Consider the following 16,453-nt stretch of genomic DNA (forward strand, 5'->3'; position numbering starts at 1 on the left):
TGTGGGATAGGCATGACCGTGGGCAGAGCATCAGGCCCATTGGAAAAAACAGGCTGCACTGCATAAAGAAGGATGGCAGGAAAGTTCACGCACTGAACGTGCCTTGAAACTGCAGGAGTTTCTTTGCCCTTTGTCCACTCGCTGCGCTATATTTTTTCCTGGTAAGTAATGATACCTGCTTTACTAAATGCCACAGTCAATTGCCACAACATCAAGCAGATCAATAGGTACGTTGTAACTTTCTGTATCTTCTACAGATGTGCTCATAACCACTTGCAATACATTGCTTGCGTTGTATCACAGATAATAATCAGCTGTTAACCCTTCATAAACAACGTATGAAAATAATATAAAGCATGAGGGATTTTTTAATAATAAACATAATCTAAACCAGAACAAGATCAGAATGCAACTGTGGAGATATGCATTTTTCCCATTCAGGGTAAGGATTCAGGGGTATCTCTGAAGCTTTCAGATAGCCAAGCACTCCAAAATGAACCACCAACAGAAGCAAACTAAGCACCACTGGTTTAGATGGTTGCTTTGATGCCATCAGTCTCTGTTATTTTACTGTCCTGAGACTATCCCTCATCCTGAGCTTCATTTGAAGTAATTGGTTGAGGCTTATTGATTTCTTGATATAAATACTTTAATTTGGGCACTGCAGATCTCAGCATATCAATTGTCAGACCCACTTAGATAAAACTCACACATCATACTAAACCAGGGGTTGAGACCAGGGTTTGCTTTAGCACGATGATTCAGAGTCAGCGTTGCCATGTACATGGTGAACCACAAAGCTGAGCTGTGTTACGCTTGTCTTCTTTTCAATGTTTGATTACACAGTGCAGGACACATTGCGGTAGGTCTATGTGAGAAAGACTGGCAATGTGGAAAGAATGAAAAAAAACCATCTTTACCCATGGTTTAGAATGTGTTCAGAAACCATTCCTAGGCATAAGAGGGTGTAATCCAAAGGGATACAGCTACTATCAAGGAAAAAGAAAGAACATTTAAAAAGCAGTTAGAATTCTTAAATCCAGTGCATTCCAGTCCTTGGACCCCAGTCATGTAGGTCAAGTCATGGGGACTTTTGGCCTTAGCCCAAGGGGTGAGGTTCCCAGAGTGGTGGTGCAGCACACAGAGTCCCTGCTACCTTTGCAGCCCTGGAGCTCAGATATGACTGTGAGGGAGACAGTCAAGTGTCATACACTGACTGTTTAAGCCTTTCCTCATGCTTCCTGGCAGTATGATACACCTTCATGGCAGGGTTAATCACTTTTCTGTCACTCATGAACCCAAGTGTTATATATGTTCTTGGTCTAACAATCTCCCAGTCGTACAGATGAGATACATGAGGTCAGGAAGTAAAATGGGGATGTAGCTTCCTCCAGCAAAGGCTCTGTATTTAGTTCCTCTGTCTGTATGGCTCCCAGCAGTATCCATGACATGAAGAGTCAAATTGCAAGTGTTGCCCAATTTATGGCCTTTTTACTGGGAAAGTAGATACCTGTGAAAGACACGTGTTGTGCCTGAGTTGTTCCCAAAAGGCAGAAAGTCAAGAGGCAGACCTGCATTAGTCCTCTGCTGACTGCATAACCAGCTGAATTGGGGGGCACAGCTTTAGGAGTGATGCCAGCATGTCCCAGGGCTACACGCTCCCAAGCATCACTGGCAGCTTTGATGGGGAAGCTTTGCAACGGCTTTGAAGAGGCACCCCCTGAAGTGATGCTCAGAGGCTGAAGGCAGATCTTTGGAAGCACAGCTCCTGGTAAATGAAAAACCCACAGGTTTGGGGCTGAAGTGTGGAGGGAAAAAAGCTTCCCTGAAGCTAAATCTCATTCTGGTTCTGGAAAGCAGTGAATTCTCTAGGGAAGTTACACCTTTCAAGACTGTTTTGGGGGAACGGGCAGAAAAAATATTTACACTGAACATAAAAAATTATCTGGAGGAAGAAAAGAACAGACAATCAGTAGTGAAGAAATCCTTATGAAAGGTCATTTATTAGAGAGAGAGGGAAGGGCTGAGATCAGAATCATGATCTTAACAAGATCCAGTCCAGGGTGGTATTTCTTAATGGAAAACTTCTGACAGATCACAGAGGGAAACAGTCTGAAAACTCTGCTTCCCAAAGGCCCTCATGTGATTTTGATTTGAGAGTATGAACAGTGCTGAACCCAAATGGCAGGATATCTGCTGACTAAAGCCTAAGAGAGTGCTTTCAATTTCCAGTCATTTCTCAGTTGCAATGAATTTCTCCATAGTTTATAACATTTCTGTTAACTGCCTCTTCTCCATTCTCTAAATATGCATGTTAATGTCAAGTTTTAAGAAAAAGCTTCCTTTACTACAGGTACCCATTTTTTACTAGATAATTGCAGCTTTTGCACTATCTCATATCCAGGTTAGCAGTGTTGTGAAGCAACGTCTAGGTCCTGTTAACTTACACACAAAATGCTTCACATTTCTGTGACAAAATTTGATATTTCCTTACATTAAGTACAGCATAAAAATATCTGCTGACAGGTGACCAGGCAGTTAAATTTTATTCTGTATTGTGCTTCCAAAAGTGATGAAATGAAGTAGGCTTTCACATTCATTTCAGCATTTAACTTGTGCCTTAGCCCAGGCATATGCATCTGCATACATTATATGCTAATGTTTTTATTCTGTCGATGACATATGCATATGACAAAATTTGTAACAGAATTGTGAAGCATGCTGGCTATGTGTGCTAGCAGCATCTATAAATTACTAGATGCATCTAATATCAGCAACATGCTGTTGTGCTCAACAGTTTCTCTTCCATAGGGTATCGGTAGTTGCAACTTAAAGGAAAGAAACCCAGCATTAATCTTTACCTTTGGTATCTTCTGATGAGCTTAAAACTAAGCAACTGCAGCACTCCTGCTCACTGCAAACTTGGGCAGATCTGAGACTTCTACCAACAGGTGGTTTTGCTCTGCAGACCCGTGGTACTTGTACAGACCCCCTCTTCTGTCCCTGTCCTGTCCCTCCTTGCCACTACACCACCTGCTTTCATTACTTCGGGACCAGATGCCTACAGAAATGACAATTCACAAAGGTATCATTTAACAAGAGAAACAACCAGTGTGTCTGTGAAGCCAACAGATGGATCTTATTTGCACTGGTGTAAATCAGTGATATGCCACTAGGTGAGTGGAGAAAGTGGAACTATAGGAAGCGACAAGAGAATCCAGCTCAGTGTATCTGGGGCTGTGTTTGCTTAACAGCCAACAACTGGAGACTACCAGGGACTGTAAATTTCCTGAGACAATCTAATTAAGACCTGAACAAGGTCCATGAAAAACCAAATCAAACAACAACCCTCCCACCCCCAACCTCCTCCCTGCCCAAATAACAAGGTGTGGGGAGGGAGAAAGGGAATGAAAAAGAATAAGAATTGCTGTCCATCCATCTCTAGGGAAAGTCCATACATGTACAGCTTCACCATCTTCCTGAAACACAGTTTGGTACGTGGAGCTAAGCACCTTCTGAACTAAATGTTGAGACTGATTCTGAGTGATTCAGCAGGGCAAAAGTAGCTTTTACAGCAGACATTGTGATTTCCTTGCAAAAATTGCAAAAGTGTGTCTGTCTCATAGTCAGGCACATAACACCTGGTAGGAAGGAGTACCCCCTGGACCTGCTTGGTGCTTCAAGGAACTACTGCAACATAAATCAAAAAGGGCATTTTTCCCACAGGGGTGTTACAAAGACCCACAAAAATGACTACAGTAGCGATGATGGGGTGGTGTAGCTCAGACAAATCTTTTGCACATTTTCAGTTCATGATTTTTATATGTTGTTAACTTACTTATTATTAAGTATAATACTATATTTTTGCTGCCTCAAAATTTCAAACAGAAAAATAAAGAAAATACAAGGCTGTATTTATCAGGTTTCTTGCATCAACGACAATCAAAGCATTTGGCCTAATTTATTCTAAACCATCAACTTATAAGAAAGCATCTGTTTACCAGCTGGCTCGGTAGCTGCCCAAACTAATCAGAATGACCTCAGCTGGAACAGGCTGACCTCCATCAAGTTGAAGAGTCGATTCCTCCTGTGCATACAGATTCTGCAGTGGTTTTGAACTACAGCCTAGAAACCCATCTTCTGCCTTCTGTACCATATTAGTTCCATACATTATTTAGGAATGTTGCTACTTTCCTTTCTTTTTAAACCTACCTTTTTTAGGCACAATAAAATTGGCCAATTTTCTTGTTGGGAAAGTCATGTTCCTATAACATGTTCCTCTGCGGAGGGGAAAAAAAATAGCATCTAACCTCATCCTTCACTTACTATTGCCACAGTATATAGATCTTTTAATTATAGTAATAAACATGATACTAGTGGCAAGGGAGAGAGAAGCTTTCACAGCATCTGCCTTGGGATTTATAACAGTTGTGTTTTGTTCTGTCTAACTGCTCTTCGAGTAGCAGGGGAGGTTTGCATTCCAGGTGCAGGTTACTTCCTCCTTGACAGAGAAATGACTGGAATTGAAAACAAGACAATGTCCACCTTTGTGCTAATTTACAAATCCTTACATTCTTGTACAGCGATAATAGTAGTGTCTGGTAAATTTAGAGTTTTAAGTATGTCTAAGTCTCTAACTTCAGCTCCTATTCAGGCACCTTCCTCATGGTGGCTGCTTCCAGACACCAATCCAATTACTCACAGTTGTGAAAACTTTCAGTCTTAGAGACGTGTTAGCACAGGGCCCTTTATCCTGAAAATGCTGCTCAAATATTTTATTAGGTTCTAGGGCTTGATCCAGTTATGAGTAACCTCATAACTCCCTCTCTCTCCCCCCATTGCACATGTGATTGGATGTTTTGCAATGGTAAATGACCTCAAAAGTCACAGAGTCACAATTTCCCTTCATACACGTGAAGCGTACATGAAGTTAAAAAGTTGCAGATTTGTCTTCCAGTTCCTTTAGACACATGTCTCAGGGGAAAAAATTGCAAAAGTGATTACAAAAAAAAGCTGCAAATCAGAATTACAATATTTCCAACTTATTTTAGACATGCAACTCTTATTATATAAGGTGTAAAAGAGAGAAGGGGCCCACAGTGTGCTCATTTCAGTAACTACCATGATGTGGGAATTGCTGCAATATTTAAGATTGTTATATGCACACCACTTGGGTTTGGTTTGAGGTGGTTTTCTTATTTTTCTTTTGGGTTTTGTTGTTGTTGTTGTTTTTCACATGGAGAGTTAGAAGCAGGGAGGGAAGGAAGGAAGGGGGCAAGGGAGGAAGAGCAGGGGAGGAAGAGGAGGGAAGGAAGAAAGAAAGGGGGAGAGAGGCAAGGAAGGAGACAAGGAGAGAAGGAAAGACAAGGTAAAGCTGGTTTCAAGGAATATGTCTTGTTTCAAACAATGCCCACTTTTATTAACTGGAAACACACTATAACAGTTAAAAGGATCCTGCAACAGGAGATTCAAATAAGTTAAGTAACTCAAAAATGCAGAAAATGAAAACCAGAAGAAAGTTCAGCATTAAAACCTTTGTTGGCTTTAGCTGGACATGAAGTGATCTCTTACATTTGTTCTTTCAGCTAATCTTGACTCCCCAAAGATTCAATAGGCTTCGCTGGACAGAGGTTCAGCCACTCAATGACTTAATACTGAATCCTGCAGTATGTTGTCATGGTTAGAAAATCTCCACTAGTGGAAAATGCTTCTAAACAAGGGTAACTCCTTTTTTATTTATTGTTTGAATCTAATCATATGGTTTCCTGCCTTGCACATCTGGTCTTAGATAGTCAGATCTGGAAACGATAGCTTTTTACATTGTTAACCCCACCCTGTAGTGTTAGTAGGGACTTGATCCAAACCCCAGTCAGAGTCTTTTCTAATGACTGCAGTGGAACTGGATCAGGCCCCCACTGAATTGCTGCCTCCAGTGAACTGGAGATTAAGACGAAAAGATTTGAGGAAAAAATCTGTGCTTTCTTGTGCTGGTAAGAAACCAGGCATTCTTTAATTGAAGCACTAGTAATACTTCTGTGTCACAGAAATCTTCATGTGTCCCTTGGTATCCATTAACCTAGGTTGGTGTACTGAGGTTCTCAGTTGCTCTTAAAATATGATTAATTTAGGATATAAACAATAGACTTGATGCTTTTATCATGTGTCATTCCATGTTTAACTTTTTTGTCTCATGCACAGATTTATCTTACCAATGTATTCCCCTTTAAAAGACTCCCAAGTCTCATCATAGTTAACTAAAGTTATTTTCTTGAAGGGAAAAAAATAAGAATCATGTTTCTTGATGCTACCAGTTGTATAACGTGACCATGATAATACATTCCTATTTCAGGATACATTTAGATTGAAATCCTAAGTCAGTTATGTTCACTCAGAAGAAGAGTGAGAGCTGGAGAGTGCTACAGTTTCCATTTGTTCCTCTATCATGACACCACTTTTTACAAATAAGAAGTAGTCTGCTTTTAGGAACAAGTAAAGCAGTATGAGCAGCATCCCGCTGTGGATAAGGACTCAGGTTCGGCTGGCTTTCTGGGTAGTTTCTTTTCCTAGGACCAGTATTCAGGGTTGAGGAAAGGAACAGGGAGAGAAAGTGCTGCATCCCTCTGGAATTTTGCCCATGAAGAAGAGATACAGGCAATATCCCTGAATGAATATAAGCATGGGGCTTCAACAAACATGAGGTTAGCACTATTCCCCAGTCACCTAAATAGAAAGAAAAAAAGAGGAAAAAATAGTCAAATTTTCTTGTGCAATAATTTGACCCTGTTTTAAAGAGAAATTCTATGTGTCTATATTACAGAGACCACGTATGTCCTATTTGTAAACCATTCAGCATGGCAGTATCTGGTACTATGGAACAAAAATTATTTTCATCTTTACCTGGGCTACAGTTCAACAAGACACAAAATTTGGCTTTGGGGCTCTTGCTATCAGATCCAAAACTCCATGGCCACATGCCACAAAGCACTGATCCAGTATAAACCCATTCTGCTGGTTCAGATTTGTTCAAAACATTTTGAAGGATTAACCAGGGGGCTGTGCACTGGATCAGAGAGCATCTGTTCTCACACAGCCAGTAAAAATCTACCATAAGAGCACAAAATGCCAGCTAATGCAGTCCTAGCTAGTTTGGTTCGCACATGTTCTGGATTACGTTTGTGTGTGGAGTGCACTAGCATTGTCCCGCAGCGCAACCAGGGATGGCGGCACTGTAATAGTGAATAGGCTGCTCAGTATCACGGCACAGTTATCTCTGAACAGCTTTGCTTCTGCACAACCACGACCAAGTTATATTCCTTATTCCCTCCCCAATAAACACCCAACGCAGACAAAGTGTATCAGAAGTGGGACAGCCAGTTCATAATGGCTTTTGACCAAGCGCTCCCCAAAGTGCTCCCCAAAGAGATATAGTGAAGGAAATGACAGCCCTAAGACTTCTGAGATTTGTGACTTCATAAATTTGATTATTTTCAACTTTAAGGGTGTCTATCACTTGATCCCAATAACTGAATTGTAAATACTTGAAATAATGTATATACTTCTTTATCCTAGTCCACAGTAAAAAATTTAGCCACGTCATTTACCACATGTCCACCCTCCTGTTATCTCTGGCTTCAATGAAGAGGTACAATTTTCTTCTACATTAAAAAGATCAGAAATATGGGATACTTTCCAAAACTCAATTAAATCATCGAACATCTTCCTACTGATGTCAGTGAGCCTACAGACTTTGGCAATGACACCTTCCACATACAGATCTCAAATAGAAGGACTGTTAGCAAATGTAAGCTCAACCAACTGTGCCTGTGAGGGAGCAGTACAGGGAGAAATGGGTTTAATTGCATAAGATTAGTTTGTTTTGCTAAGCTTTTTCTTTTTCTTTTCTTTTTTTTTTTTTTTTTTGACAACTCTTCAGGATTATAAAGGGTTTGCTTGAAACTCCGTCTTGGGAACCCAGAAAGAACGTTCAGCTGTTTTTGTAACAGTACTCAAGACTTTACAGAAACTACTGACTCACATTTATACCAGTAAAATGTTTTTAAATATTTCACCAGGGGCTAAGCAGGAAAAATATGTTGTAGTTCTGGTGATTCAACGTAGGATTTCATAGCTACACATCATTAACACTATAAAATGATCTGTTTCATTTATTTTTTCATTTATATTTCTCTCACGTCTCCTTTGTCAGATCTCCAGAGATTTTTCTTACTATTCCCTTGTATTCTCAAAGCTCGAAAACGATGATTTTGTAATTATTACTCATTCACCTGAATGCAAGTTTTAGTACTTTGAAAAGTGAAAAAGCTTAAGTGAGCTTTTTTCCCTCATGCTTATCTCAGTCTATTATCTGGCAATTTTTTCACAGTTATTTAAAAAAAAGAAATAATAATACCTCTGCTGAAAATAAGATGACTGTTGTGGAGAAAACTAAGCAATTCTGAATCAACATAGTAACAGTAAGCAATGCATAAAATAGGTTGAAAATTATATGGACTGTTTAACATGCCAAAATTCTATTTCATTACTCAGGTCTTGATATTTTACAGGATTTCCTTTATCCTTGCAATTCATATACGTATTTACAACATAAAGTGGTCTGTTACAGAGAAAGTAATCCAGAAATTATTATGGCAGCTCTCACACAAGGAGTAATATACACGTGACACTGTTTCTACGATAACAAGAGTCATCATATATTAATTCAGGAAAAGCATTGCTCTCATGTGGTACAACTAGTTTGGGACTAAGCTGACACTGTTCTGGGATGCACAGTATGGTGCTCTGTCCCTTCTGCCCTACTGACTTGATGTGCTTGGGTGTTTCTGGAGCACGCTACGTGTGTCCAGAGCAGAAATTACAAGTTATATTAGCAGGTAAACTGAGGTTCCTCAATATGTTTTATCCAGAAGAAAAACACTTGTGGTACACAGAGCCCCCACGTAAACAATTGCCCTAGATTCCTATTCTCTTTCAAGAGAAAAAATTAGTTTTCCACACACTTTTTCCTGTGTAGGTCACACAGGTTCCTATTTCCTCATCTGCTTCCCTGTTCTGTTACAGTTTTCCCTTTACCATTTCCTTTGTGTTCTTCTCCAAGGAAATCCTTGGAAACTGAGTGATTCTAAGTGATTCCTTTAGGCTCACAGCTCTACTGATGATGCAGAAATCTGTACTCTGTTGAGTATCTGAAGTGCAAAGAAGATCCATACAACGCCACTGTCTTTGCAAAACAAAATTTTTTACTGTTGTAATGTTAGCTATTATTGTCTCCTCTCTGAATATTTGTCCATTTGAGCACTGATCTTAAGGCAACAAGCACTTCTCTGTGTGGAAGTTGCACTATGTAAATAGCAGTTGCAGGACAGTCCTATAACAAAATCATCCAGTGTGGTCAAATCTGCTCAAGAGTAATTTCCAAAAGCCTGAACTATAACTGCTTTACAGTTTGGGAACCAGGCACTTTCTTTGAAGAGAATATTGGAGCTCTTGTGTACTTAGTTGGAACACATCTGTCTTACTTTTTTTAGGTAAATAGAGATCCACTTAATAATCTCTGGTTATTGTTTCATGATGGCTTTGGAGACAAAATCAGTGTAAGCTCCTCTCTTTTCTACCTCCAGATGCTTGTTCCCATTTTCATATCACACTCTTCCAGTTGATCCAACTGATGCAACTGTTTGTATGGCTGTGCTGCAATTTGGATTACTTAAATGATCCAGGTTAAAAATAACTCCATCCTGAATAAAGAACTATTTTAAACTTGCTTTGCTGCTGAAGCCAGACTATTATGAAAATATGTTTTTTGTGAGCAACAGCTTGACCTTTATGCTTTCCATAGAGGCCACATGAAGTCCAGCATGTTTCTGAATGACTTTTTTCTGCTTAAGGAAATACATTAATAACTCACTTTTTCAAGACCCTGAACTTAATATCCTTAGAGTCTTGGAAAGAAAAACAACAACTTTGTGGAGAAATAATTTGGTTCACATTGATACCAGTGTAGACCACATGAGAGTCAGAAGATCATGGGGAATAAGCATGTATCCATAGTCCACCTTCCTTGAAAGGGTGGCTCATTGTCTACAAGCCTTCCATAAATCAGGATCAGAAAAAGACCCATTAGTGAATAGATTGCAAAACAAATATGCAGGGTAGGCTGCCTTTCAATATACGCCAGAATGAACATGCCCTTTGGGGAACATATAGTGCCGAAGCTTCAATCACTGCAGGTGGTACTGTAAGGCTGGTAACCAGCATCTTGGCTAGCACAGCTGAGACTGCACAGGCCAATAAGAGAGACCACAGACCTGTTATCCAGCACCTAGGACATTAGAACCATTAACAGGGATGGTATGCTGTTGCTCTGGCTGTTGAAAAGGTTAAAGCTGAAAAATCAGTGCTAGAAACCTTTATGCACTTCTACACTGGCTAACAAATGGAGAGCAATGGGTCCTGATCACTGTGTTCCTTGAGTCTGCAATCTGCTGCTTGGATTCAGCCATACCACTGATTTTGTGCATGTTACATGCAGCACCTGCTGCTCTCTGTAGTAATTTGGAGAAAGCCAGGCAAACCGAATACACATTTTTTCCTCATGACTTCATATTAACTAAAAGCCTGTGATACACAAAACTTCATGTTGTTGCAAGCGCTGCTTCTGAGTAATGACCTCTCCCTCTCTCAAGGGAGAATAAAAGTTTGAGCTGGAAACCTGGGCTCCAAATATCTCCTAATCTGATTTTTTTTCGCAGACCCATGCAGAAAGTTATGTCTGTTTGCAATATATCAGAATTGCTACATTAATGCATGGGGATTTTTTTCATATCAGCAACTATATGTTGCTCAACACTTAGGATAGGATCGTAGGATCTAGAAATAGTGGCTGGAAATACTCCTCATAACACTAAACATTTTGACAATCCCTAAGTGTTTTGCAGATAATAATTACGTTTAATTTTTATTTTGTTTATACTGACAAAAATTGATAATAACAGGAAATAGATAAAGTAATAAACCATGCCTTTGTTATATAGAGAAGAAAGAACATTATAGTTTTATTATCTTGTCTTTCAAAGACAAGCCTAATACTGTTTGCAATCAGAAACATGTGTCTCATCAGCATCTTTGCAGTCAGATTAGAAAAGTTGTGATGCCCAAATTGTAAAGCCACAAATCAGCATGCGTAAAAGTTCTACTGCAAAAAACCAGCTGCAGTAGTAAAGCCTAAGGAAAAATTATCCTCTTGGATTCACAAAGCCTATGTGGACTTCTATTTTTCTTCCTTTTTCTTATACATACATAAAAATTAGTTTTCAACAGAGATTAAACAAATCATCAGAAGACTAAGCTGCTACAGTCTCATGGATAAAGAGGAAAAAGATTTTATTCCCCTTCGCTCCCTTGCTGGCCTGAATGTATGGCTACTCCTGCTGATCTCTGCAGCTGTGTACGTATAGTTTTATATGCCTGATCTCAAGTCTTGAAGTTATGGAGTTTCAAATGAGTGTATGGGTATGATGTGGGAGAAAGATGACTAACCATCAAGTCACTACAAGTTCAATGTGAGAACTGGATGTAATAGCATGCAATACATCTACTAAGTTGGGAACCATGGATTTGCGTTTTTGACAAAGAGTAAATGTATTAAGTGACTAATTTATAGCTATGAGAAATGATGAAAGCCCTGTTGTCTTTAAATGAGACTCAACACAGTAAACAACTTTCTAAAACAAACCCATATTGCCAAGAAAATAGGTTGGATAATCCAGCTAGCCTTTTACATAACCTTATATGACTATGGAAGAGCAATATGGGGCCAAAGGTTCATTTAACAAATGGTCGACACCTGTAAAGGTATAAGAAAAGGGCATTCATGTAACAGTGCTCCAATACATTGCCATAGATTGCATCTTTGTGTTTAATAATAAAAATATCATTGTATATCATCATTTTGAACTCATATGTGGTTTTGGGTTCCTCTGCACCTTGCCTGCTAACATTAAACTATGTAATATATGGAAAAGTAGCTTTTATGGATTGCATCTCCATTAGCTTTCATAAATTATGCCACTGACCGAGCTGTGGGTTGAGTCCATTTCTCTCATTAGAAGTTTTGCTAAAATGCCCTTCTGTCAGTGAGCCCAGAGCATGGCTGGATCAGGGGCGCGATGGGGCCGCTGTCCAGCTAACAGCAGTAGTCCATCCCCTCCCCTCCTCTGGGGCCAGGAGCCTGAGCTCTTCCAGTGCCAGAGTCCCGGTAAAGCTGTATCTACTAGATATTTGCAGGCAGGCCACTGACTCTGCCCCAGGCAACCCGCATGCAGCAGCACTGAAATGAGGCAGTACTCCTTCAATCTGCATTAGTAACACTATTTCTTCTTGCAGCAGAATTAGTAAGAAGTCTGAGTCTAGATTGACAGCACGGTAAATCAAATAAATTGCAACACATGACTCCAAGAGATTACAATCAAATGCACAACAGAATACAACAAGAGGGTACAACAGATGTTCAGGCATCACTAAGTAATTCCTCAGGATAACAGATCCGGTGGCCAGAATGTCCTGCCTGGCTGTCAGCTCCTTCTCCCTCTTCTTCAGTTCTGCACAGCATTTCTAATTGTACTCCATTACATCTCTGCATGCACAACAATCACCATTACAAAGTCAGCATTTCTCAGCAATGCCACCCAAGAGTATCTGATATATCATCTTCCTGTCTCTGAGAAGGATATAATTGCTGAATGTCTTCACTAAAGTTTTTTTATGGCAGCTACTATAATTTGAGCTCTATCCTTGATGTGGTTTAAAAGGCCTAGTACGGACAGATATTTTATGTGTTTAACATATTTTTTAATTTACCAAGTTAATATTAAATCTAATTTATAGGCGAGATAAATGAAGTATTGCATCCAAGAGACTAATAAAATCTCTTAATTTGTTTTCTAAATGACAGTATTTGCTCCGAAATACCCTTCAATGGAAACAGACGACTCTACATAAAAATGTGTTTCTGTGCATACATATACCTAGAACCTTCCTTTGGAGTGCTGCTCGACACTGCACTGGTCATAATGCAGGTTCTCTGGGCCTTCCACAAAAATATTTGTCTCATAAAGGATTCACCATACAGTTTTATGCCTAGGCAGTTTCACTTTCGAAAAGACAGCTCCTCTAACACAAAAAGTTAATGCTTTGGAGTGAATAATCACGTCCAAAACTATATTCAAAGCTTATGTCTTGTGAAAGACTCTGTGAAAAGGTTAGAAATTCAGGTGTTATGTGCAAGCACAGTTTTAAAAAGTTTCTGTGTTTTAACAATAGATTTGGACTTTGAAATATTTAGGGAAGCAATGTCTGATTGGAAAACCTTTTCTTTCTAGACCCTCCTGTCCTCCTCTGCTTATATAGTCCATATAAACAAGAAAACAACCTTTTTTAAAAAGTTTTTAATATATAGGCTGTGGTTTTGGTTTGTAGGAATAGATAACTTTAAAGATACAAAAGCTGAAACCTGCAAGACATCTTTTGTCCACCTCTGTGTAATAAGCAAGGCTTAGCTCTTAATGTGGTGCCAACATCAGGAGACAAAAAGAAACCAAGATAGTTACATGAAACCTACATAGAAAGCTCTACACTTGCTTGAAAAGGCCTCACAAATTGGTGCAGATGCCTCAGGATGAAATGATTAATTGCAGAATCACATGCAAAAATAGCTTGCAGGCAAATATCCTGACGGTTTACCCAAAAAGGCCTGCTCCCAAGGGAAATAATTTTCTCTGTTCAGTGTCACTTTACATTACCCATCCATCATTTGGTCATCAATTTCAGCTATTCACTCAGTGCCAAGTCTATTTTCAAGTTTCCACATTCCTTGTGTGTCATTGCATCTTCCCTTTCTCCTGTAATGTGCTGGCTCTCCATCTGCTGGCTCTCCAGGCTGGGTCAAATGTAAAGTGTGTTTGGGGTCTTGAGAGGGTCTTTTGGCTTCTTAGGGTTTTTTTAAACCCCTATTTTTCTGCCTTTTGTGCTTGCACAGCTACTCCATTAGCTCACCCAAGAAAAGCTGGTGTTATTGAACAGGGGTTTGGAGAAATATCTGTGTGGACCTTGGGTCTTTGGGTGGGATGGTACTAATGTTACCTTCTTGGGGTGCTAATTTGTCCCTGTTTATTTCCTTACAGTAGGATACAAGTGTTGTCTTTTTTTTCCATTAAAAAGGAACATTTTCTGTCCTACAGTTTCTGAGAACCTCTGGCCAAAATTCTGTTCCAGCTTACTGTCATATGAATCTGGAATTTTTCCACCAAGTTAAAACAAAATGTAACTTTCTGCTCTGCTCTCCTCAGGAAGCTCCTTTTCAAAATCTTGTGCAATATAATTATGGCTGGGGCACTATTTTCTGGGAGAGTAATTTGTGTTGTGTTACCTGCAGTAGAAGCACAATGTAACATGACTTTTCAAAGGTATCATTCAGAAATGAGCTTACATCTACTTCCCTGATCAGCTGTACCCATTTTACAGAGTTTTTCAAGGGCTTTTTCTTGTGAAATTGGGTAACACACAGCACACTTTCCTTTCACTGAGTGCTGCCTTGACTGTTTCTGTGCTCTTCTTTCTACTTTCTCATGGTTTGTTATCCTAAGAAAACAGGTTTAGCCCAACCAGCAATGATGCAGTATTAAAAAGAATATCAAAAAGCTGTCCCAGTCCGGTTGCACTTGAAAAAGAGGTTTCCATAGCTCAGATAAGTGCCAGGGCTTGCATCTAAATTCTACATTCTTACCCCAGCTGAGGCCTCACTACATATCTTTATAGGTTCAGTCATCCCTCTTAGTAATCTTGGTTGACGAAAGTTACATAGGTAAATAAAACATAGCCTTATTCCCTGTAGTGATCACTCTTTTAAAAACAGAATATCCCCCATTAACTAATGCTCCCTTTAAAGGAGCATTATCAAAAGGAACTGAGACTCAGGGCATAGTAAGTTATTAAGACTGAGCAAGAAAACTCTGGTTCTGGCAGAAAATTAACTGTTAAAAGTTAGACAAAATAAAATCAATTGGTGCTTTATCTATTTTATGCCCATATCCAAGTCATTGTCAGCAGGATGACCTTCAGCCACCAGAAAAAGCATCTTCTCTGCACTGCTCATCTAGGAACCCTATTCTGGTGATTCTTATCACTAAACCCAATGAAAATAAAGATGATTCTAACTTCATTTAGTAGAATTATTTTAGCATGAAAGCACAGCTCAGTTGTGTCATCATCTGTATTACTGACTTATTAGCATTATCCCTGACTTGGTTTTGGCCTGGACCAACTAGCATGATGACTTGCACTGTAAGGGCAAGTTTTGGAGGTTAATTCATACCAATGACCATGCCCAAAAGGCAGTTTTGATGAAGCCACCATGGCTTTGGTAATAAGAGTTTAACACATAAACGCAGTCTGTGTCATGACAATTGGTCTCAGAGCAAGAACAGTCATTCACCCATTTGATTTATTAGAAGAGGAACTGCCAAAACCAACTAGAACTCACCAGAAAACAACCACGACTGTTCCTTTTCTTGCTACAGAATTTGGACATTTTTTATTCAGACTTTGATTACACAAAGAATAAGCCATATCTTAGGAAAAGTTGTCTCAGACTCTGTTGGTGTCCTCCAAAAATTCTGAAAATAAAACCCAAGGTTCAAAACGCTTCTGCATGCAGAGTCAGGCAGCAAACAGGGAATGAACATCAGCCCTCACTGGGAGGAGAGTGCACCTTACAGAAGTAAATTTATCTGTGTGAATGCATGTAGCACGTGTGTATATATGTGTGTATAGGTGGTTGGTGGGAGATGGGCAAACTCTTTCATTTCTTGTTAAAAACAATATGATATCACAGTCCTTGGTGTTATTTGCTGGCCCGGAAAGATGTGTCCTTTTGCTTGATCATTGTTTTGCTAACTCATTTCTTCTAATGTCTTAGTTCTTCCATATTATTATATATATTTTTATAATATATAGCAAGTATTCAATAAAAAAATTTGAATGTTACTTTTTCAATAATATTATTGATACTTGTGTTTTAGTAAACAGACTTCTCTCAGGTCTTTTGCACCCATAAAGAAGAAATCCTTTTAGTTTTAGTTGGCTAATTAGAATTTTTACTAGCTTTGTTCCTTGCAATGTTCACTATAAACTCTGCTTCCAAATATAAACTCTTATCTCCCTTCTTTTATCTTGGATGAAAAAATAAATCAGACATAACAAAGAACCCACAATAGAAATATATACAGAAGGATCTCACAGAACTGGAAACACTGGAAGGCTTGATTGCTTCCCAGGCAAAGACCAGTCATCTTCACTTGTTAAAACTTGGATAATTGTCTTCTGGAGTTAGAGTCAATAAGAAGTGAAAGCGAATGTCTCCATTATCTAATTTCACTGT

Source organism: Mycteria americana, chromosome 1, assembly GCF_035582795.1.
Source record: "Mycteria americana isolate JAX WOST 10 ecotype Jacksonville Zoo and Gardens chromosome 1, USCA_MyAme_1.0, whole genome shotgun sequence".
Classification (NCBI taxonomy): Eukaryota; Metazoa; Chordata; class Aves; order Ciconiiformes; family Ciconiidae; genus Mycteria; species Mycteria americana.